We start from the raw sequence: 25,597 nt of genomic DNA, 5'->3' as shown, positions 1-25,597 counted from the left end.
GAGTTGAAGCCATGTATGCCAGCTTTTCTAGGTGGCAATCGCCATCACTCTGTAAGTAGATCAATTGTTATTGAGCGAGTGTCTCTCATTGCTTTTCCATATTTGTGAAATCCTGGCATGGATTTAAGTTTTCCCTTGGACCAGTTCATCTGGTCATAATCAGATTTTTTTAAAATCAGTTTTCGTTCTTGAAGGTTAATATTAGCTCCAAATCATTTCTGTTCTGTCGTTTGGGTTAACGTTGACTTAATGCGTGCAGCTCTGATCCTGACACCATCTGTTTGCCTTTTCTCTGCTTTGCCTTTTTCCCCCCTCACAGCCAACAATATGCAACAGCTATTTTCCTGCAAGTACAGGACAGTCACAGCGTGACTAAACAAGATTTCACAGAGACAATAGTTATTTGGCCCAAACATCAGCTAAAAATCAGCCGCAACTGCCAGCTTCTTCTTTTTTTTTTCTGTCAGGGAAATGCTGCATTCTGCTGCACTGCACATAATAGCTTTTAGGTCATGGAAAGATATTCATCTGGAGCTTCCAAAGATTAGGAAGCCAACTGCTTTGCTATGTCTTATGGTAATGAATGGTTGTTTTTAATAAGCTGCCTCTCTCTCAGGAAGTGAGACTAATATCTCAGCCTAAGTAGCAGGGTCACTCAGGTCAAATCCAGATGAAATTGCTGCTCACTTTTAATTCCAAAATCGTATCTAATGAAACATAAAAGGAAAAAAAATTAAATATTAAAACCTTTTCTGTGGTATTAGAGTGCCAACGTAATGACTACATTATGAAACACACTGTTCTTTAAGTTAAACTTGCGTTGAACTTAAATATTTGCTTTCATGGTTTGCAAAAAAATGTTTATTTTATGAAAATGATTAGGTCCAGTCAAACATAAAAGTCCCAGAGGTAACATTTCCACTGACTCTAGGTTAAATGTTAGTTGAATAATAGCATTAGATGAAGGATCAATCTCCTCTTCCCAATAAAGCTCATCAAACACTACTTTAATTAGCAGATGTGACTTATCAAATACATCTTTGAGACTAATAAAACATTATTTGCATGTTTTAATAGATCAAAGTGCACTAAATTGAAGGTTATTCTTAAAATATTCATACCACAGCTTATTGAGCAGTTCATTTTCACCCAGGCTTTACCATCTCACTGGCAGCAGGTATAAAAATAACTAAAGTGAACATAGGTTCACTAGTGGGGCTGCTTTATACTTCAAGGGCTGCTCCAAAGCTCATATACTATTCACATTTTGAGTGTTGTACTCAGCATTGAGGAGGGAAGTCACATCTGCCCCAGTGTTTCCCTTCTCAACCTTCAGAGGTCCATCCCCTCTATTTCCAAAATTAAGCAAGTATGCAAGAGGGACCCCAGATCGATGAACACTCATCAGCCTCGCCATCTGGCCCCAGTTTGTTTTCTTAGCAAATGAAGCTGATTATTGAGCAGGGCGGCTAATGGCATTGAAATCTACTGGGCTGCTCCTGGTTTACTTGGCCATCTGAATTTTCCAGAGAAATTTGTATAATAACAGGTATTGAAAGAGCTTCAGATGCAACCCATTTAGTACGCAAGCATAGCGACATAATGGCTGATAGTGCATGCAGGTGTTTTTAGTCAGCTTTTTATCGCCCACACATAACTGATTTGGGTGTGGTTATAAGTGAAATATGCTTGAAAACCTCTACAGAGAGCTGTGCAGCTGCAGTTTTTTTCTGGCCTCGTGTGAGCTAAAGTTACAATCTCTTATCACCTGAGAGCAGGACAGCAATATGGCCGTGCCTACCTCATCGTGTAGTTCACCCAGAATTGAAATACAATGAAAATAAATGAATTGTTCATGGGATCTATTTGTATGTCGGATTCTTTAAGTGTGCTGTCTCCTTCTGTTTGTCAGCTTTATGTTGTTGTTCATGCCACCTGTTTTTGACAAAAGTCTAAAAAAGCCAAGATGACTTCATATTCTGATTTAAATTTTATTCTACTTTACCAATAGTTAAAAATGTTTCAAGAAGGAGCATTGACTGTATAACTCAGTGTCCAGCACAGCTATCATTTCTATACATTATATACAGATACTGCAGCAGATGGTTTCTTCCTGTTGAGTCTTTCTTTCTCACTGTCGCTAAGTGCTTCATTGTAGGGGGCTGTTTGGTTGGTAGGATTTCTATGTATTATTGCATGTTCTTTACTTTACAATATAAAGTGTCTTGAGGTGACTCTTGGTTTGGTTTGTCATTCTATAAATGACATTAAACTGAACTGAAATGAATAAAGTATGAATAAGTAAGAGTAATGAAGTATGAATCGAGTAAATAGAACAGTGGGGGTTGTTTCCATAATTTAAGACATCCAGACATTTTAAGGTTATCTGCTCATTTTTACCAACTTTGAAAAAAACAAAACAAAACAGTTCTTCTGTACTCCACCTGCTTTACACAGGGATGTAAATTGTCAGATATGCACTGTGGTGCTAAATGCTGTATTCTCCCCAGCCAGAAAGACCCCTCACCCCACACAGATGTTCATCCAATTCCCTGAGTTCAATGAAAGCACCCAGAGCAACCACTAAGTCATGATTGCAGTGACAAGGACACAATCCTACAACACCTTCACAAGCACAACTACTGCTAGTTCTGTTGGATTAAATTTATGATGAAGCTTAACCTGACATGACAGATGGTTTATTACACAAAACCATCTGAGAATTTAACCTTGAAAACTGGAATGGGGTGGGCATTTTCAAAACATATTTGGCAGGTGTTTGGATGAGCCATCTGTCTATCACAGGCTACCTTCAACCAATTGCAAGTGTACCCTATCATACTTTTGTCAAAGCCAGACTGAAAAAGAGCAAAAGTAAATGTTGAAGCAAAGCCAAATCAAGTCAAAATCCAGCTCCCTTGCAGGTGAAATAAGACACTGAAGTCATTTTATTAACTACTATAGAGGGCTTATTTTACCTCTGTGATATTCCCATAGACCATTTTCACTAAAGGGGTGTGGGAGTAATGCAAAACCCCCTCTCCTCTTGAACAAGTATCCCATTAGCTTCATTTTTAAGATGCGGTTTTAGGTCTAGTGGTAGTTCAGTATGTTTTAACTGAAGTTTCTAAAGGTCTGAAATAGCCAAATATTCTGTGCTTGTGCTATCAATCACTTGTCTACTTAATAGCAAATGAATTGGAAGAGAAGTTTGTCTAACATGTGGTTAACATTATTAAAGGGTGTATTTTGACCCAAATCATGCACTATGCCTAACCAAAGAGTGACGTGCCAAGTTATGGCTAAAGACGGTTATACTGAACATTTTTCATTTATAATATCTAAAACTGCTAAAATCACTGTTTATTTTGGCTTCAAAATATTACACTATTAGCAGATCAGTCTATCTTCTCCAGCTAACTTTCAGTTTTACATTGTGATGTTGACTCTCACCACAGTCGGCAGACAGTGGCAGGCACTCGTTGTTGCATTAACGAAGCTGAATGATCTGATTTCCTCACAGAGAAGAGAGTTCTCTCCGTGAATACCACTCAATTAGAGTACTTCCTCAAATATAATAAGAACTTTATTTTATTTTTATTCTCAAGAAAACTCACGGAGCCAATTCATCACATGGCTACTGAGAAATATATGCCTTTTTGGATACTCATGCTGAAGGAAAACAGACACGTGTAACCCGGTACCTGAGTTACCAGTGCAGACATGAAATGCACTTCTAAGTACATTATATGTGACTCATAGACAAGGAGAAGTAAACTTCCATACTGTTCATGCTTCTCAGGATCCCTGGGAAGCATACAAACAGCAATCTATTGTGTGATGTTCAACAGGCCCCATTTCAGAGAGTGTTGCTGGCAGACCTTTGTGCTGTGTCATTCATTTGATGTAGGTGGTCCTCAGCTAGAAAAGCTGATGTCACTGCTGAACACCAATAAGGATTTAGCATTTTTTGAAATAAAATTGCTGTTATTTTTGTGGGCCTGGTGGTTGTGTTGCCAAGTAACTGTTAATTATTTTCTCAAATATTAATTAGAATGTTGTGTTTTCAGCTACTGAAAGCAAAGGACTTGTCGAACAGGTTTTTTAGGTGCTAACAAACTTGGTTATTGTTGTACTGCTTATACATAAACACATCTACACATATATACTCACTATCACATGCATATATTCAGTCAACAAAGTGTGTATAAAGTATAAAGCCATGAAAACCATTAGGTTCTTGTGAGTTTTTTCTGTGATTAAATCAACCAGCTGCAGTTTTACTTTGACTTATTCCAGACAGCCCAACCTCCTCCTTGAAATGGGCCACGTGACAACCCTTAAGGAAATAAATGCCGTTGAAAATTTAACGGTAGAAAGTGCCCATCCCCCAAGAAGTCTATTGACACTACCCTCTGGCCGGTGCCTGTGTTTGTGTGAAGCACACGCCAGCAGTCCAGCCCCTCCCATTCAGAAAGATATACTTCATTAGCTTTCTCAATACCCAAGCTTCTTTTATTGCTCTTTAACCCAGCTGCCTGCCTTTCAAAACTGTCCATACAAATTCAGTTGTGTAACTCAAAAATTATGGCCTTGAACGGCTTTGACACAATAAAAAGAGCAAGTAATGTATCAAAAATACATTATTATTATTATTATTGACTAAATAAAGACAAGCAGTCTTTGCCGGCATACTCACAGAGTTCTGGATTTTTTGTTAGAAGAGATTTTGAACGTACGCTCGTGAATGCTACAAGATATCTACTAATCTAATGCACATACATCTTTATATGTTTTTGTGTTTATCAGTATATAATGTGATCATACAGTGATCTGAAAAACACATCCTCCTTTATTTTGGCACATTGTTATAAGTGTCTGACTTCTGTTTAAGTCATTACGCAGTATTTATTTTTGTGCTTAAAATCACTTGTAAATACTGTATAATCAGATGGTATATATACGCGATTTCTGCATAGTACTCATTCTTCTCCAATATAAGAGCATTTTAAATAATTTTCCACAATATCTTTATTTTTAAATGTCCTTTATCATCTTGGGAGAGTGATAGAAAGTGGTTGTATATCATATAGAAAATGTAAATTCATACAGGGATATTTCATTGGTCAAAACAGCTAAACACTATGAAACGTCATGATGTGATTGGTTGAAATGCAGGAATCAGATTTTTGGTCCTGTTTGAATGATGCAGCCGCCAGATGCCAGGGTTGCTGGGGTCCCACTCACAGCAGAGTATTGCCAAGAAAATCTCTTCATCCGTTAAAATACCGTGAGGCCCTGTAACTCAAGATCAATAGCTCTGAGACAGGATGTGATATAGTTCTCCGGTCAGCTGATGCACACTGTGTGAGTGAACAATTCCAACAATAGTGAGAGCACGTGCCCCATTGTTGCAGTGAAACTGAGACATAAGGCCTTTCCCCTGGGGTTTCCTTCCACCTCCCATCTGTCTTTGTGCCTTTGATTGGTAGACAGCATGTGGTTCCAACGGTGTCTAAACAATGTCAAGACCTTTGGAAATGTTTTGGTTTAAAAACCCACAGCCAGCAGAATTTATTTGCACACAGTATGTGGCTGTTTTAACTAGACCATAAAAGTATAAAATATGCTGCTGCTGAGCAATACCACTATGTTGCTATTAATGGAGAACTACATTTTTTTGTTTTGTTTTTATTTTAATGTTTTTTAACCTCAAATTACAAAAAAGTCACAATTAAATAATACATGTAAATACAATTAAATATAAAATAAAAATGTACATACTTGCATATATATACAGAAATAAATCTGATAGCTTGCATTTGAAATACTCCCTCAGAATCGTCCTTTGCTTATTGTTACTTCAGTTTCACCTCACTTTTCAGTAATTAACATGACCATCTGCTCAATGAGAAAAGTGTGTTCAAATTCATCTAGAACACTAAAACAAAAATGTAACACGTTTGGGGGACCAACTTCCGTCAAAAGATGGATCTCAGAAATCCATTTTTTATTCACATTACACCATAGTAAAACATGTGTTTGGACACACAAAATTTGCAATGATAAGAATTAAAAGTGTATTCTAAAGTTAAAACTTTAGAAATTGATGGTAACAACACATAAAAAAAAAGAAAAACGTTGGAATAGCATCATGTTTACCACTTCTTCCCTACTTCTTTTAACAACAGTCCATATATTTCTGGGAACAAAAGAGCATTTGCTGGACTGGTCTTCAGTCTGCTCAACAGTCCTGTTTAGCAGTTCTGAGTCTTCTTGTATTTTCAATTTAATAATCCTCTAAATGTTTTCAGTTGGTCAGTTCAGCACCCAGAGTCCTCTACTACAAAGCCATGCAGTAGAGCAGTGGTCCCCAACCTTTTTTGCGCCACGGACCAGTTTATTCCAGACAATATTTTCACGGACCGACCTTTAAGGTGTCGCGGATAAATACAACAAAATAAAACTAGTATTAGAATTTATTTATTCATAAAACACATGAAAAGACCCAGGAAAACCGTGTTAACGATAAAAACAATAACAAAATAATGCTGAAAACCGATAAAAACCCTGAAAACCATACATTTCACACCTGAGCCTCAACTCTACCAACTCAACGGTACCAAACAACTCACGGACCGGTACCAGTCCGAGGCCCAGGGGTTGGGGACCGCTGCAGTAGAGGGTTTAGCATTGTTGTGCTAAAACATGCAAGGTGTTCACAAGACCTTCGGAGAGAAGTCATTTGGATGGGAGCACGTGTTTTTCTAAAACAGTGGAAAGTCACCATCAATACCTTTCAAGATTCATGGTGCTCTTCCTCATGTACACACTGCCAATAGGAACCAATGTACCCCCATACCATCAGAGTTACAGGCTTTTGAAGTAAGTACTGACACACCAGGTTTTCTGTCTTCTCTTTAGTTTGAAGGATGCTGCATTTTCCAAAAAGAATTTCAAATTTCAATTTGTCAGATCACAAAATAGTTTTCCACTTTTCCTCGGGCCATTTCTAGTGAAATGTGCCCCAGAGAAGCTGCCCTCTTCTTTGCCTGATAAAGCGTTAACCTGTATTTTTGAATGAGATGGGAAATTGTGTTCAAAGAAAAGTATTTGTGGAAGTGTTCCTGAGCCCATGTAGTGATTTCCATGGCAGAAACACACCAGTTTGCAGTAAAATCTTGGCATCCAATACCGATGTTCAACCTTGTGCACAGAGATTTCTCCAGATTCTCTGAATCTGTTGAAGGTATTATGAACTCTAGATTATGATTAATTATAGCATTCGCACTTTTACGTTTATTCTGACATTGTTCAACAATTTATAGATGCAGTTTTTGCAGATCAGTGAACCTCTGCCAGTCTTCACCTCTGAGAAACTCTCAGATGCTCTTTTTACACCCACCCATTGACCTGTTGCCAGTTAAATTAATTTGTTACAAAGTCTTCCAACAGTTGTTTCTTTTTGATACTACTTACTTTTCCAGCCTTTTGTTGACCCCAGTCCCAACATTTTTTGAGCAAAGTTGCTACCATCAAATTCAGAGTAAGCTAATATTTTTCTTAAAATGATAAATTATCTAGGTTCAAACATTTCACATAGTTGATATGTTTTGCATTTATGGTCTGTACCACACTTTTCACAAGTGTTTTCCAGAGGGGGTCACGAGCTGTTCCTTAGGCCTGTGTGACTGAGGTCAAAGTCATTCTGTTGTGTTTTGTTTATTTCATCTTAATCTGTGAGCATGGAATAACTTACCTGTAGCTGCATGCTATTTATTTTCCAGACTATGTTTTTCATTACAAGCCTGCCCTATTAATCACTACAGTCCCTAGTCATTGCCACTTCCAGCATTAACCCTCTCAGGCTCAAATTAAACTTTTCGTTGTTAATGCACAACCAAGTCCTGCAGTGGTACTTCTGAGTTAAAAAAAAAACAAACTCATAAAATATGTATGTGGGGTAATCAGGTTGTTAGTTTTTAACTGTTGCAAATCGGCAACGCCTGCCTTGAGATGGTTAATGAATGGCTTTATACTACTTTACCAGCATTAGTTTTAAAAGCCAAAGACATGTAGATATTTCTCAAGACTGATGGGATTCTTTATTTCCATTCAGTTTTATTTACATAGCACCAAATCACAACAACAGTTGCCTCAAGGTGCTTTAAAGATCCTACACTAACTTGGGGGGTAAAAATGCAAAATACTGCAACTCAAATTTATGTTGCAAATTAATTGCCAATGTGACTGTCAATCTAGTTTTATCAGAACCAAAAGTGCAATTTGGATATTTTTTCTTTCTTTCTTTTCTTTCTTCCAGAATCTTGTATTAGCTTGTTGGTGCACTGGCTTCAGCTGTTGAGTTCTACATTTGTTCATGAGCTTTTTTCCACACGCATTCAGACTCTTGTATCTTCACTCTCACAAGAGGAAGATACACTTTTCATTATTCGTTAGCTATTAACAAAAACACGAGCGTGTTCAAATAATTGTTTTTAAATCTGCACACAACAGCGAGACTACAGGAAAGATTCGATTTTTCTAATATGCAAACTATATATTCTCTATTCATTAACACGTCACCATGAAAGCAAAATAAAAAAAAATGGATTTCTTAGTATGTCGAACACAAAAATTATAAATCTTTTTTTTTTTTTAACTTTGGTGGACTGATGCAGTCTTCTGGCATTTTAGCCCTTCAGTGACATTTGTTTGAGTGATATTATTTGAACTGGGTCAGAAAACGTTTGTGTTCCAATACAAGCTCTTAGGGAAATTAATGGGTCACATTTGTTCACACAAGTGCGCGTTGTCTGGGAGGCATCTTGCCCTGGTTTACCTCTGGGTGATGATGGAATTATTTGATAAAGTTATCAGCCACAATGTTAAACCCACATACAATATTCTTCAGGTGCCTTGTAAGCCACTAAGACATCCCTGAACATGGGCCTCGACCTGCATGTGTAACACTTGTCAAATTCTCAATCAAATTGAAATCTGGGAATCATGACCTGAGGGTTCCTAATAGATCATTGAATTGTAACACTTTGGTCCTTATTGTTCATTTAACCTGGCTTTAATATTGTGTCTGATTTAAATGCTTTTCCTTCTGTATTTTTCTTCTTCTTGAATTCTTGAAGCGTAATGCACAAACGTAGCCTTAGATTTGCTCCAGCTGGTTGCTGAGAGTATTTTTCTCTTTTGTTTGCTTGTTTTTGGTGAAATAATTGCCTCACCTTAATCTTCTTTTTCTTGCAACCAGCAATTTCTGGGTTATTTTTGTTATCGTTGTTGTTGTTTTCACTGCTGATAGTTTTTATTTAACCGTTGGCACTTTTACGTACCCATCAGTATTTTTATCCACACTTACTTCTGTATATTTTGGGAACTCCTCCTGCACTAGTATGATGTGTTTCTTTCTCTCAGAACATCAATACAAACCTTGTTAGATATATTGTGCATTACATAAACTAATATAATGTTGCCAGTGAGAACCCTTCATTGCGTTGTTTGTTCTATCATAGGGTTGCTACCAAACTATAGATGCCTTACTGGCATTTGAATTAACTGTCTGTGGCTTGTGGGTGTCTTACCCTGAAATGAAATTTGTATATTCACAGAATATACATTTTTATTAAAAAAAAAAAACAGTAGTTGTCATAATTTGTGGGAAAACTATCACAAAGTTTTTGTAAGATTCAAATCTTAGCTGTACCACATTCGTATAGATATATCTCAACCTACAATTTGAATTTACCCTGCACATTACACCTTTACTATATTGCTGTTAGGCATCCGGAAAATCCAAATCCAGTGGCGTGAAATGGGACAGTCTTATTGTGTTGCAACGATTATGCCTATATGTACCTTCATAGGTCATACTGATATGAAGGTAATTGAAGGTGCTGTTGTGGTGTGAAGAAAGACTTCATCTATTTTGTATTCAGTACACTAGAGTTTGTTAATGTTTTTTTAAAGCCGTTGATGACAAATATAATTAATAGTCTGAATCATACTTTTAGCTCCCAGATATTAGTCTGGGAGCAAACAGAAACAGTCATACTGGTTCAGATAGCAGGAATACTATCTCTTCATCCAAATAGTTTCAGTCTGATTTGGCAAGGGTCGAAGATGTCTAGAGTAGATGTCTGCCATTGCTGCAATACAATGTCTCACACCAGTGAGTCCATATATTAAAAAAGTCAGCAGCATTCCAATATGTTCTTGTTTCTGTTATTGCAGAGACCTATAGCTTGATTACTTTTTAAAGAAAGGCACTTCAAGCTGATGTATACTTTATATCATAAAATGGAATATCAGAAAAAGGTAACTCTGGGTCCAGGATTTATTACCATAAGATAAGACTGGCATTGTTTTTGTTTTTATTACTTTGCTTAGGATAAATAATCATTTTCCCCAAAATATTTCCTGATTGTAATCTCTCATTTGGGTACCCCTGTGAAATATGTATTGTGCACTGTATTGCATGCATGCATATGCTATCTAACAAAGGTTTCAAAATGTTGTCTGTTGCTAATTAATGAAATAAAGCAATGATTTTTTCCATATTTTTAACTATGTAATGTTTTATTAGATAATATACTTTTACATAAAAGCATTTATTCTCTGTTTATTTTGTTATACCTTCATTCTTATTAGCTGACGTCCCAACTGATACAAAATTCTCAGAAATATCAATCACAGGCTTTGCAATTCATACTTTTTTCCAAGCTAATATTACCTTTCTCATCCCAAAATGCAGAAGCAATAATGAGTAGAAGCATCAATCTAACTTTCTGACACTTTACGCTTGAAGAAGAATTTTCATGTCAGGCAATAACTGCTAGTGAGCCTCAGTGGCACAAGCTCTGGGTCTGTGCCTACACCAAAGCCTAATGGGATAAATCAGCTCTTGCATAACTGGGGGCAATCACTCACTTCGTCTCCTTTCTGACAGGACTCAGTTATGGCTTCTGGGTAATATCATTTCTGTTATCTTAAGATATCAAATTTCTGTCTTTATTGGGAAAGACCTTAGCAAATGGAAGACAGTTTGCTTGCCTTGGCAAGGCAGGATGAAAAATGAAAGCATATTTATCCACCTCACAAGCCACATTTAGGATTGAGAGCTCAGGACTTTAGTGACACATTTAAGGAATCAAAATATTTCACTAACTTTGGTGTTATGGCTCTTTTTTAAAGGCTTACTTATACTGCCTAATAGATGCAGAACTTCTCTAGAGACCTTCAGATTTATGATAGTAGGCCATAGGCCATGAGAATAATTAAACAATAGGCTTCCCAAAATTTGTTTTTTATAATAACAATAATAACAATGTTGATGGTGTGCACAAAATAGCAGTATAATGGATATATGGATTTTATCAATACAGTTAAGTATGGACTTAAAACTTAAAAAACATATAGTTAGGGCTGGATCAGCTGACCCTGGATCCTTCCTTAGTTATGCTGCAATAGGTGTAGGCTGCTAGGGGATTCCCATGATGCATTGAGTATTTCTTTTTCATGTGTTAAAAAGAAATCATTGAATCATACTTGTTATTAATCTCTGGCTCTTTTCCACAGAATGTCTTTTATTCTTTCTTCCTTCTCTCACCCCAACCGGTCGCAGCAGATAGCCGCCCCTCCCTGAGCCTGGTACTGCCGGAGGTTTCTTCCTGTTAAAAATAAGTATTTCCTTCCCACTGTCGCCAAAGTGCTTGCTCATATGATCGTTGGGTTTTTCTCTTTATGTATTATTGTAGGGTCTAATTACAATATAAAGCACCCGGAGGTGACTGTTGATGTGATTTGGCACTATATACATGTAAATAAAACTGAATTGAATTGAGTTGAACTGAAAGAGATTTGTGTGCTTGAGAGGAGTTTTGTCCAGATGACCACTCCCTCCCCTTAGATTTACATATACATCCAGCTACACTGCATTTGACTGTAAAAAATTTAAATATGATACATTTGCTATGTTCTTACTTTCTCACCACCTATCCTTTTCAGGAAACCAAACATGTTAGAACAGGCAGGCCAAGACTTCCTGGTAGCTCAGAAAATGCCTGGTAACCTGATTAAGGTTATGCTATGATATGATATTTGAATCCTAATCATTATCTTTTCCATTCTCTTCTTTAGATCTAACCAAATGCAAAAGAATAATAACTAAAAGTCTAAAAATCCTGTTTTATAACTGCAGTCACAGTCTCCTGTATTAATATCTTATGATAATAATAATAATAATGGATACTTTATTGATCCCCATGGGGAAATTACTTGTTTTTCTCTGCATTTGACCCATTCACTCTGTGAAGCAGAGTGGATTAGATTATTATGGATTAGAGCTCCACCACCCTGCCTGCCTACCTCCTTACCTGAATGTCATCTGTCTTTTAAACTGTAATGTATTTTGTCTGAGAGAAAATACACTTCCTTTGAAAAAAAATGTGAAAGCTCTTTACCTGTATGGAAACATTTTTAGGAAACAGGACTGAACTGTAGACTGCCGTATTCTAATTTAGGCAACTTGTATCTATTCCTACCTGATGACTTTGTGCTGTTTTATTTTTATTGCCATAGATGATGTGAAGCAGTGGAACGAAAAGGTAAAAAAGGAAAAACCTCTGAAGAAAGTCACTGTGCAAAACTATTAATGCCGCTGACTTTAGCACAGCAAGAAAGCCTAACACACTGATCAGAAGACTTATGGTTCATCAGGAAAAATCTACTGATGTCAGATCTACCACTGTGAATGAAATCAGTTGTGCTAACACTCTTTCCACACTTCTTTTGGCAGGACAGAGTGATGCTTTGGTGTAAGAGTCCAAAAACATAACAGAAAAAAACTGATTTCTTGCAGCAAAAAAGTATTTAGTCAGCCACCGATTGTGCAAGTTCCCCCACCTAAAATGATGACAGAGGTCAGTAATTTGCACCAGAGGTACACTTCAACTGTGAGAGACAGAATGTGAAAAAAAAATCCATGAATTCACATGGTAGGATTTGTAAAGAATTTATTCGTAAATTAGGGTGGAAAATAAGTATTTGGTCACCTCAAACAAGGAAAATCTCTGGCTCTCACAGACCTGTAACGTCTTCTGTAAGAAGCTTTTCTGTCCCCCACTCGTTACCTGTATGAATGGCACCTGTTTGAACTCATCATCTGTATAAAAGACACCTGTCCACAGCCTCAAACAGTCAGACTCCAAACTCCGCCATGGCCAAGACCAAAGAGCTTTCGAAGGACACCAGGAAAAGTATTGTAGACCTGCACCAGACTGGGAAGAGTGAATCTACAATAGGCAAGCAGCTTGGTGTGAAAAAATCAACTGTGGGAGCAATCATCAGAAAATGGAAGACATACAAGACCACTGATAATCTCCCTCGATCTGGGGCTCCACGCAAGATCTCATCCCGTGGGGTCAAAATGATCATGAGAACGGTGAGCAAAGATCCCAGAACCACACGGGGGGACCTGGTGAATGACCTGCAGAAAGCTGGGACCAAAGTAACAAAGGTCACCATCAGTAACACACTACAACGGCAGGGAATCAAATCCCGCAGTGCCAGACGTGTTCCGCTGCTGAAGCCAGTGCATGTCCAGGCCCGTCTGAAGTTTGCCAGAGAGCACATGGATGATACAGCAGAGGATTGGGAGAATGTCATGTAGTCAGATGAAACCAAAGTAGAACTTTTTGGTATAAACTCAACTCGTCGTGTTTGGAGGAAGAAGAATACTGAGTTGCATCCCAAGAACACCATACCTACTGTGAAGCATGGGGGTGGAAACATCATGCTATGGGGCTGTTTTTCTGCCAAGGGGACAGGACGACTGATCCGTGTTAAGGACAGAATGAATGGGGCCATGTATCGTGAGATTTTGAGCCAAAACCTCCTTCCATCAGTGAGAACTTTGAAGATGAAACGAGGCTGGGTCTTCCAACATGACAATGATCCAAAACACACCGCCCGGGCAACAAAGGAGTGGCTCCGTAAGAAGCATTTGAAAGTCCTGGAGTGGCCTAGCCAGTCTCCAGACCTCAACCCCATAGAAAATCTGTGGCGGGAGTTGAAAGTCCGTGTTGCTCGGCGACAGCCCCAAAACATCACTGCTCTCGAGAAGATCTGCATGGAGGAATGGGCCAAAATACCAGCTACTGTGTGTGCAAACCTGGTAAAGACCTATAGTAAACGTTTGACCTCTGTTATTGCCAACAAAGGTTATGTTACAAAGTATTGAGTTGTATTTTTGTTATTGACCAAATACTTATTTTCCACCCGGATTTACGAATAAATTCTTTACAAATCCTATCATGTGGATTCATGGATTTTTTTTTTCACATTCTGTCTCTCACAGTTGAAATGTACCTCTGGTGCAAATTACTGACCTCTGTCATCATTTTAGGTGGGGGAACTTGCACAATCGGTGGCTGACTAAATACTTTTTTGCCCCACTGTATATCTATATGACCAGTCACCCTGCGACTGCCAGCAACCTTTTGCAACCATTTGCCATTTGTTGGGGAATACATATTATTCCCTAGTCACTAACAGTCAGGGGGCCACTAAGTGGTGACTGGGGCCTTAGTAAGAATAATCAGTGCACCTGTTTTCAAAGATATTCAAAACAGAACACAACCCCCTTCCCACTTTAACACAACAATAGCGACAGACTAATGGCCTCAGTAATAACGTTTTAAAGTAATGGAAACTCACCCAGAAATGACCAAATTGATTGGACGTGGGAGGATTGAGAACTGCTGGAACCAGTTTCAAAGGTACTGCTGCTGATAATTAGGCTCATACTGTGGTTCTGTAACAAGCTAATGCCAAAGAGAAAAGCCTGACTGTTGTTGGACTGTTGATGCTAAAAACTGCCACTGAGCCTTGATGATTTTTCTTTTGAAAAACACAATTGCTTCTTCTAAAAGGTGGAATGTTGTATGAAGTGTAAAATGCAAATTAAAACAGAATTCACCTACTGACAGCAACATGTTGCAAAAGAACTGTGCAGAGTAAAAATATATAATGGTGAAAAATCTCACAACTAATTCGTTTATTTAGTAACATATAGTACAAGAAGACAAGAAGAAGAGACAAGTAATGGAAATCGTGCATGAGGTCATGAGCAACTCCACTATCAGTGACCAAAGTTGCACACACAATGCAGCTTAAAATTTTGAGATGCAAAGATAAAAAAGATATGCAAACAAAATTCAGAAATGGAAATAACAGCAGTGCCAGATGATCTTAAGTGAGAGATCGATAAAATTGAAAGGTATTTGATCAGCTGCCGCAGAGGTTAAAGTGGGCTGGAATAATCAGGAGTGGTGTTCCAGCACCTTCAATTAATGATCAATTAATGATCATTAACAAAAAAAATTTTGTGCCACGGACCGGTTTAATGTCAGACAATATTTAATTGCGTTACTTTATTAGCAGCGTCCCCCTGAAATGCGCCACAAAACATTGAGAGTAACATCCTCCTCTCTGCCACTTAATGCTCTCAGTTCGCTATGGGAACGCGTAACTATTCCTTTCAAAATAAGACACACAACTACAACACGGGAAAAAACCCAGAGAAACCAAGTTAATGATAAAAACTCTGACAACTCATTTCACACCTCAGCCTCAACTCTGGCGGGCCGGGGGTTGGGGACCGCTGTTATAGACAGTACTGCTGAATGAGTTACTTATAGTTTTTCATGTACTCCCAGCTGATAGCATTGAGAGACTTGCTGAGTAATAGGAACATTATAACAAAACATGACCTGCTCACACATCCTCCTTCCTTCTTAGTCCTGTGATGTATTCAAGGTGCAGATGGAAAGTTGCAGTCAAATTACACTACCAGTGCAAGTCTGGACACACCTTCTCATTCAATGTTCTTTTCTTTGTTTCTACTGCTTTCTACATTGTGTACAGTAGAAAATAAACCAGTTCTGTGGTTGGTGGGGATGTACACAGAAACTGAAGGAAGTTTACCATAAAAAAAAAAAGAAATAGTTAGCAAAATGTGTTAAAGGAGGAAGAACTAGTTATAACAACACTGTTAGATGATGTTAACTGCTTCCAGTTACAGAAAAAAAATTTACATTTCTTTGGATCTGTTAATAGCATAATTTCTCTGTGGTAAACTTGGTTATCTAAATAAATATTTAGTTATATTCTTTTTATTTGAAAGGTTAAATTAAAGATACATAATTGAATTAAATGTAACTGACAAATAGGTCATGTCCATATAACTTAACCAGATCACCTTAAGCGACCGTGGCTCAGGGGGTGTATCTGTAACCGGAAGGTCGCCGGTTCGATCCCTGGGCTCTCTGTCTTGGTCGTTGTGTCCTCGGGCAAGACATTTACCCTACTGGTGTTGGCCAGAGGGGCCGATGGCGCGATATGGCAGCCTCGCTTCTGTCAGTCTGCCCCAGGGCAGCTGTGGCTACAACCATAGCTTGCCTCCACCAGTGTGTGAATGAATAGTGGCATTGTCAAGCGCTTTGGGTGCCTTGAAAAGCGCTATATTAAGCCAACTTAAGCTTTTAAATTGAAATATGGTGGCATGATAAAATTACATTCATTCAACAGATTACTTTTTTGAGTGTACAAATCAGACAACACCCTGGAGCAAGCATATGGCGACTCCTTTTTAACAGGAAAAAACTTCTGGCAGAACTAGGCTCATAGATCAGGGTCAACTGATCCAGCCTTAAGTATCCGGTTGTTCAGTCTGACGTCACTAGCCGTGTCTGGGTCTAAACTCCGCTGCAGGTCCATATATCAAACGATCACTATGGCATTACTGAGAGTTGAAAAACTGTCTAAAGTCTTTCATCTTTAATAAAATGATCAGCGTTCTGCTCTACCAGGTGTAACAATTGAGTTTAACATCCAGGCATCCATGAAAACGGAATTTATGACATTTAACGGAGTTAGAAGTTAGCAGGGAGTTAGCTCGCTAGCTTCTATCTAAATACAATATAGCATGTCCTGACTGCGGGGTTTTGGAAACAAATTAAAACGTACAGCTCTGCTATCACTTCCAACATAAATGAAGACCGAAAACTAAACAGCAGTGACGTTTGTAGGGTTACTGAAGTTTGGCTAGCTGGTATATAATGATGTGCTACGTGACCGCTAGCGACACAGCTATGTTAGCATAATATAAACAAGCTAACTTTTTTTCCACTCGATAAAAGTTACCGTGAGTGTTCTCGGTGGTCAGGAACAAATGTAATCGCATGGCAGGATGCTGTAAAAGGACCAAACTTCAGCCAGGAGAACAACTGAGATAATCCATCCACAATACGAGGTTAGTCATTCATATACTGCTGCATGGGCTGGGCTGTAGTTACATCCTAAGGTTTTAAAAACTGAGCTTAAATAAATGATTAGCGGTAATAAAAGCAGAGGGAGGTCAACAGTGATCACTGACTGTTTTAGGAGCTTTTTGAGATCAAATAGAAGAAAATACATAACATTAAACATGTTAACAACACAAAAGCCATATTAAATGCAGACTACTTTAGACCCGGAAGTAGGATTCGTCGCGTCATCACTGAACAACCGGATAGGCTTTATCATAAAGTCTTAAGCTTAATCTTTAAAGTAAAGAGGGTGTGTGTTTCCCAAAATCCAAACTGGGAGCTAGTTTAATAGATCTGTCTCTGTCAATATTCTTGCTGCTGTATTTTGGATCAATTCCCTTTCAGGGAGTTTAAAAGACAAATTGATAATAATGAATTATAATATTTGTAGAAAAGTCTGTGTTAGTGTGAACTACATTACCCAGCAGCCTCTGGGCAGTCATGGAATTCATGGGACTCCTGAGATAGCCTGACTTCATTCCTAGGCTAACGATGTAGGAGAGAGCTGCTGGGAAGAAAAGCGAATTGTCACGGCGAGTGAGGTGAGCCGTGTGGAGGAAATGAAGGAGGATCCAAGTGCAGGCAGTCGTGAAGGTGTAAAGGTGGTTTATTGAACATGAAAGTAAATACAAACGGAAAATGGAGCTGGAACTAAACTATACTGGGAAACAACTAAACTACAAAGCACAAACCTGAATGAGAACGAGCAGAGGAGAATGACGATGGACAGCAGGGAGAGCACACGGATGTGACATGGTAGATACACAGATGACGCAGGGTGGAATACACAGACGGACCAGCAACAACAATGACTGAAGACATGACTTAAATACACAGAGAACCACAGGGGAATTACACACAGGTGGTGGACACAGCTGGGAATAATCAACAAGACGAGACAAAGGTAAAACTGAACACACTCACATGAGACGCAGACCTTCACAATAAAACAGGAAACAAAACACACTTTACTAAGACACAGACTAGACAGAGACAGACTCGAAATGACATATGAAACTAAACCCACATCTTAAACCCAGATAAACAGAACATGGAACTCTAATAATAGACATAAACATTACCATAACACGACAAGAGAACAAGAACACAATCCCTGATGCAAACTTAAATCAAAACACAATAAACTCAAAATACTGGGTCCAACGGACCCAGAACCGTGACACGAATAGCCCATTTGTTGTGAATGGTGTGTGTCATATAAACAAACCACACCATATCACCCCTCCACATCCTCCTACATTATGCCATACCTGATTGTACCATCAGTCTGAGTGCAAATAAACCTCACCTATTACAATCTACTCACTGGATGTAGGCCTCTCCTTCTGACCGAGAATAGTTATTGCAGCACAAACCAGCATTAACTGACGTGCACCATTCTGTACAATAGTCAAGTCTAGAAGTAACAAATGTTCAGCATCACTCTGATAAAGGGTATTTCTAATTTTAGAGATAAATGCAAGCAAAAAAGTCACATTTGATGTACAGTGTAAATAGAATTTGTCCTAGCATGGAACCCTGTGGAACTCCATTATTAACTTTAATGTGTGTCCATTTACATACAGAAATTGGAATCTGTTAGACAGATATGATTCAAACCATTGCAGAGCAATATATTTGAAAAAACTGCATGCTCTGATTTTTGTGATAAAATATTATAGTCAACGATATTAAACACTGCACTATCAGAGGACATAAAAAGATCACGTGTACCTTCTCTTCAGATGTTTCTGTAGAGTGATGGATTCTAAATTCCAACAGAAACTCAAGTAATAAATAATAAATTAATGAGAATAAACCATTCCTCTGCAGATAATCAGTTATCTCTTTAACAGCTAGTTTTTCAATATTTTTTGTGAGAAAAGAATGGTTGCAGATTGGCCTATAATTAGCTAAGGCAGCTGGGTCAGGTGATGGCTTTTTAAGTAATGGTTTAATTACTGCCACCTTATAGGCCTCTGGTATGTAGCCCAGTATTACAGATAATCTGATCATATTTTAAATCAAATGATATTTTAAATCAGACCTAAATGCAGGCACACGGAGATGAGGGTGGAGAGCAAAAGGCAAGCCTTTATTTCTGGCAGCAATAACACCACGAACAAGAGGTGACAAGAGGATCTGAGAAAAGCTAACAAAACCTAAACTGGGAAAAACTAAACCTAAGGACATGAAGAAACCAATAACGAAGAACCAGAGACTTGTGAAAACCTGGAAAATAACGCAGAGGAAACACAGAGGATGACAAGCAGTTGATCCAACGAGGAACAGGGGGTAACACACACTATATATTAGAGATTGACCGATCCGATATTACGTATCGGTATCGGTCCGATACTGACCTAAATTACTGGATCGGATATCGGAGAAAAATAAAAAATGTAATCCGATCCATTAAATATCACGAAAGCACCTCACAAAACTTGCGACACGCCGTAACTCACCTCAGAACGTTAGCACGTCGGAGCAGTATGCATCACGTGATAGAGCGGCTGTGGCATGCAGGACCGGTCGGTGGTCTGGATAGCATTTGGAGCTTCGCTAGCAACCCGGCATTTCATCTCCGACAAAGTTATCCCGAGAGAAGTAAAGCAAGTGTGTAAGTCCATCTCTGAATGTTTGTAAAGCATTCCTGCATTAAGCTTAACAAGCGACTGCCTCTTCTTGCTGCTACTTCAATCATGAAACTGCTTAACGATCAGCTGATTGGCTTTTCTGTCGCGAGTCCGTGTCTCTAGTTTGCTTTTGGCCCACTTTGCACCAGAAAGAGGAAACCAGCGGATAAACAACAGCAGCACGTTTAAGCTTGATAAGCTGTTGTTAGAATTTATTTAATATTACTTTCTACTCCAGGATCTTTTTCTACGTAGCTGACGCTGGTAACTGTGCAGGGGCGGATCTAGCAAAGTTTAGCCAGGGGGGCCGATAGGGCATTAACAGGGAAAAGGGGGCACAAAGACATACTTTTCTTTCTTATTCTCATTTAAAATGTCTAGCTTTTAATAAATAATTATCTGACACCCAAAGTTTTAATTTGATGCAAAATGAATAGAAGTCCATTACTGTATATAGTGACTATTAAGTCTAATATATATATACTGTATATACCCTAGTAAGCTATAGTACTTTTTCCTTTGGGAAGGTACCATCTGTGCAGTCTGCAATTTTGTTGAAGAAAGATGTTGAATCTATTTAATATTTCTTGAAAAATAATTGATTTCTGTGCATTTTTTTTCACACTGCATCAAATTAAGGTTGATTACGTCGATTAAGCATCATGAGGTGGAGCGTGAGGGGTGGTTCCCTATTTTTTATTTATTTATTTTTGTTGTTGCTGGGAGTTGGAACCCTATTAGTTAGGTTGCTTAATATTTATGCTAAGTACTCTTTAAAATACCAGAATAGGGAGGATGGTGTAGGTTTAAGTTTATTAGATTGATCAGTATTGCTGAACTATGAAATATTTTTTTTTGCATACAGGTATAACAGAATAGCTTTAGTGTAGTTGTTGTTTTAAACTTGAGTATGAACTTATACAAAATGCAGCAAGATATTTAAAAAACAGCTTTGTTGATTAAAAAACACTATATCGGATTCATATCGGTATCGGCAGATATCCAAATTTATGATATCGGTATCGGTATCGGACATAAAAAAGTGGTATCGTGCCATCTCTACTATATATACCCACAGAGGGTTATGAGGAAAATAGGAACAGCTGAGACTGATCAGACATGATGAAACAGGGAGAAGAGCCAGTAGCTGTGTCCCTGCCTCGGTGGAGTTTAATAAAATCAGCCGTCTGCTCCTTGCTATCTAAAATATAACAGGGCACTGGCATAAATTCTCGACCATCTCACACTTCTGTTTAATCAGTTTTCTGTTTGACGTTTTTTCAGCTGTGTGAAAATCCTGGAGGAACCCACCCGATGGATTAATAAAGTTTTATTTCATCTAATCTAATAACTTTGATCTCAGCCAAACTGATTTGGGACAGCCTTCGTCGCGTCGCTGTGACGTAATCGGCCTACAAATGCGGCCTCAGGAGGATGCAGCCTACGTTTTGGGACACAGCTACAGAATACACTGACACAGGACACGGACTGTCAAAGTAAAACAGGAAATACGTGAACATAGAGACAAGAATGACTGGAGGTAGCACGAAGGAGGAAAAGTAACAAAACCTAAAGACTAGAAATCACCAAACACTAAAGAAACCTAAAGAAAGACTGAAGGGGCTTGAAATACAAAACTAAACCATGGAAACCCACTAAATCACAGAATTCAAAATCTAACAACACCAAACACTGAGTCTTGAGACCTACTAAGACTTTGGCATGTCAACAGGAACACAGCTGGCAAAAATGTGCTATGGGATATCAATTCTGTGTGTAAAGCCAAATATCTGTACATAAAACAAAATTGATTGGTAGACTAAACTTTGCAACTGTGAAGAGTAAAATAACTGTTCACTTCCTTTAAACTATTTTTTCATAATGTAGAAAAGGAATATATGGAATCAGCGATCTCTATTTAATAGATCTGTTTACCGATCTTGCAGCAATCATGTTATTTGTCAAGGATGGAGCTCTTTCTGTGGGCTGACACCCTTTGATGTCTTCCTGGTTGTTATTTAGGCCTAAATACCTTGAACTCCTTCAGGGATAAATACGTAAGTTCCTCAATCCTCCCCTCACATGCTGCCACAGAGGATAAATTATACACAGCTCTAGTTTTACTTCCTCTCATCATAATAATATGCTTTGCATGGCTTTTCCACTTCATCTAGAATCATGGTAATCCCTGTGCTTCTGTGTAATTATCTATCCTCTAGGCTGATCTCAGTGCTCCTCACCTGCTCAGCCTAGTCACATTACCTCCTCACTTTTATCTATGACTCTCAAAGCTGCTGCCAAGGGTCCTCTTTACTCACCCCACAACTTTCCCCATTGCAACCCCCTTCTAACACACCCTTCTCTCAATGTCTCTGTCTTCTAACCCCCCCACCCACCGTCATTTCTCACTCTATCCTTCAAGAGGAATGTGATTATTAGAGAAAAAACTGTGCTTCAGAGCCAATTTGTATTGCGGATATATCCCTCATTAATTTCCCAACCATTCTAATAAGCAGAATGAAAAGAAAATAATGGAAATATAATTTGCTAAATTGACAAGGAGTCACTGGGTACCTGGGGGAACAGAGGCTGTCCTTTTCTGTTATGCTTACTGTCATACCATCCTGGCCTATGCTTGTGGCTGACACCAACTATTACTCAATGAGAAGATTTTTCTCTTTTCCTCTGTTCACCCTCTTTTTTAACCAGGAGCCTTAAAAAAGTGTTGTTGTTGGGGTTTTTTAAACATTTTCCAGCAAAAATTAAATTATTCGTGATAATAATTTTTGTTTACTAGACCAGGGGAACCTCATCTTTTTTCCTCACATGCGTCTTCCAATATCAGTCAAAAAGATAAATATTACAACACTGATGGGTAGCAATTACCTTCAGAAAGTGGAAATTAGGGCTGCACGATTTTGCATAAAATGAGAATCACGATTTTTTTTGGCTTAGAATTGAGATCACGATTCTCTCACAATTTTCTTTTCCAGTATAAATATTTATTGCACTTATTAACTGCACATCAACTTCGCAACAGTTGAGACTGAACATAAAAACAATAAATAAACATAAAAACAACAAATGTCTCACGTTTTGTTGTTGCCGCAAAATGTTGTACTGCTTGAAATTCCGTCTCCACCATTGCTCGACACTGCGTGAGCAGGTAGTGCAACAATAGAAAAATAGTTGCGGGACGGCACTGTGTAGCGTTTGTCTAGGGTGTTGATCATTTTCCCAAATCCCTGGTTTTGCACAGTGTTGATGGGGGCCATATCTTTGGTCAGGTGATAAGTGATAGCCTCCGTAATTTCTTTGCGCCTGCGGGAGTTCGACGTGAAGCGCTGTATAAGGTTCCCGTTATTGATGTTTGGGTGGTTGACCGGGACGGATTTTCTCCTGTCACTTTCTCGTCATCCCTGATGTGCTCTCCGTTGTTTTTTCCCTCCTAATTTTAGCAGCCAGCTTCTGTATCACGTGGTATAAGGCTCCGCCCTTGTCATTTGTTGAGCAGGAAGAGTGAGCGCTTGTTTTCATGCAGATTACGTCCCGGATCAAAATGCGGTACAATCGTCGTCGTCGTCTTTTTTTTTTTTTTTTTAAATCGTTGTCATTTGGAAATGAGATCGCACATAAGTATGAATCGAGATCGCGATTTTCTAACGATTAATAGTGCAGCCCTAGTGGAAATGCAATTTAAATCTGTCACGGTCTGGGGGGCAGACCGTGGGGGATGTTGGAGAAAGGACCCAAACGCTGGACTTAATGAAATGAACAGTGGGTTTATTTACAGTGAGGTAAATGTACACCACACATTGAATCTCCAAAAGTGCCCCCTCGACTCCCGTGACGTGTCTTCTCCCAAGTGCTGGTATCCCGTGCTCTCTGCCCCTGTGCCTTCACACACCCCGTGTGTCTTGCAGTCCTGTGTTCCACTCTCCTGAGGAAAAAACACAGACACAGCCGTTATGGCACCAACTCCAGCAGGCATACACTGACCAGCACTACAAACACTGACATGGAGTCTAACTCAACGATCCTGCGCCGGAGGAAGCTCCATCGCTCTGTTAAGTAGCTCCCCCGACGATCCTGATCAGAAGCAGGTGTGTGGTAAGCTAGGCGTGACCAGCAGCTGGCAGGGCCACACCCATCAGGCCTGCAGGTGGCTGTCCTTCATCCTCCAGCCTCACACACATACACACACCAGCAGGAACACAAGAACACAGTGCAGCAAACATACATCCAATACACTAATAACAATAAAGGTCCACACTGTTCACGAACCCCGAGTCCCCGGAACCGGGTCCGTGACAGTACCCCCCCTCTAAGGGTCAACTCCCGACGACCCCAAAACAAAACCACAGAACAACCAACCCAGGGCGGGTGGCGGGGGGTCCAGGACGGAGGGCCCCAAAACCACTCCGCTAAACAGCCACCACAAAGCAACAAAAGAAAAACACAGGTCAACAGTCCAATCCCCCGGTCCAGTGGCAGCAAACAGTTCTGGCGGCCGATCTGCAGGACGGCAAAACAAGCGGGACCCGCTGCGGGTTAGGCAGTGGCGGCAAAAAAAAAGTTCAGGTGGCCTACCTCTAACCCCGTGATGGAAGCAGAACGCTTCAGGCGGCCTGCCACGGATCCGGTGGCAACGGCGTTGCAGCTCCGGCGGGCGGCCACGGGTCCGGTGGCGACAGTGTGACTGCTCCGGCGGGCGGCCACGGGTCCGGTGGCGGCGGCGTTGCTGCTCCCGCCTCAGCACCACCCACGATTCCCGACGTGGCGGCCGGGCTGCAGGACGTGGCGGCCGGGCTGCAGGACGTGGCGGCCCCTCCGGCACGCAGACCTCCAGCTCTGGCTCAGCGGATCCCTCAGGACCTCCGAGCTCCTCCGGTGGCAGCGCGGGCTCACCAAGCTCGCTGAGCTCCTCTGCTGGCAACGCCGGTCCCTCCGGCTCGTTGAGGTCCGCCAGCAGCGGTGCGGGCTTCTCAGTGGGTGGCTCGCTGGGCTGCTCCGGCTCACAGTGCTCCTCCGGCTCGCCGAGCTCCTCCGGCATTAGCTCGCTGGGCTGCTCCGGCTCACAGTGCTCCTCCGGCTTGCCGAGCTCCTCCGGCAATAGCTCGCTGAGCTCCTCCAGCATTAGCCCGCTGAGCTCCTCCGGCTCACAGTGCTCCTCCGGCTCGCCGAGCTCCTCCGGCATTAGCTCGCTGGGCTGCTCCGGCTCGCTGAGCTCCTCCGGCTCGCTGAGCTCCTCCGGCTCGGGCATGCTGAGCTCCACAGCTGGCGACGCGGGCTCCTCCCGCTCGCTGAGCTCCCGCTCGGGCATGCTGAGCTCCTCCGGCTCGCTGAGCTGCTCCTGCTCGCTGAGCTGCTCCTGCTCGCTGAGCTGCTCCTGCTCGGGCATGCTGAGCTCCTCCGGCTCGCTGAGCTCCACAGCTGGCGACGCGGGCTCCTCCCGCTCGCTGAGCTCCTGCTCGGGCATGCTGAGCTCCTCCGGCTCGCTGAGCTGCTCCTGCTCGCTGAGCTGCTCCTGCTCGGGCATGCTGAGCTCCTCCGGCTCGCTGAGCTCCACAGCTGGCGACGCGG

The sequence above is a fragment of the Rhamphochromis sp. 'chilingali' genome (assembly GCF_963969265.1).
Source record: "Rhamphochromis sp. 'chilingali' genome assembly, chromosome: 6".
Classification (NCBI taxonomy): Eukaryota; Metazoa; Chordata; class Actinopteri; order Cichliformes; family Cichlidae; genus Rhamphochromis; species Rhamphochromis sp. 'chilingali'.
Note: the sequence above shows the minus strand (reverse complement) of the source record.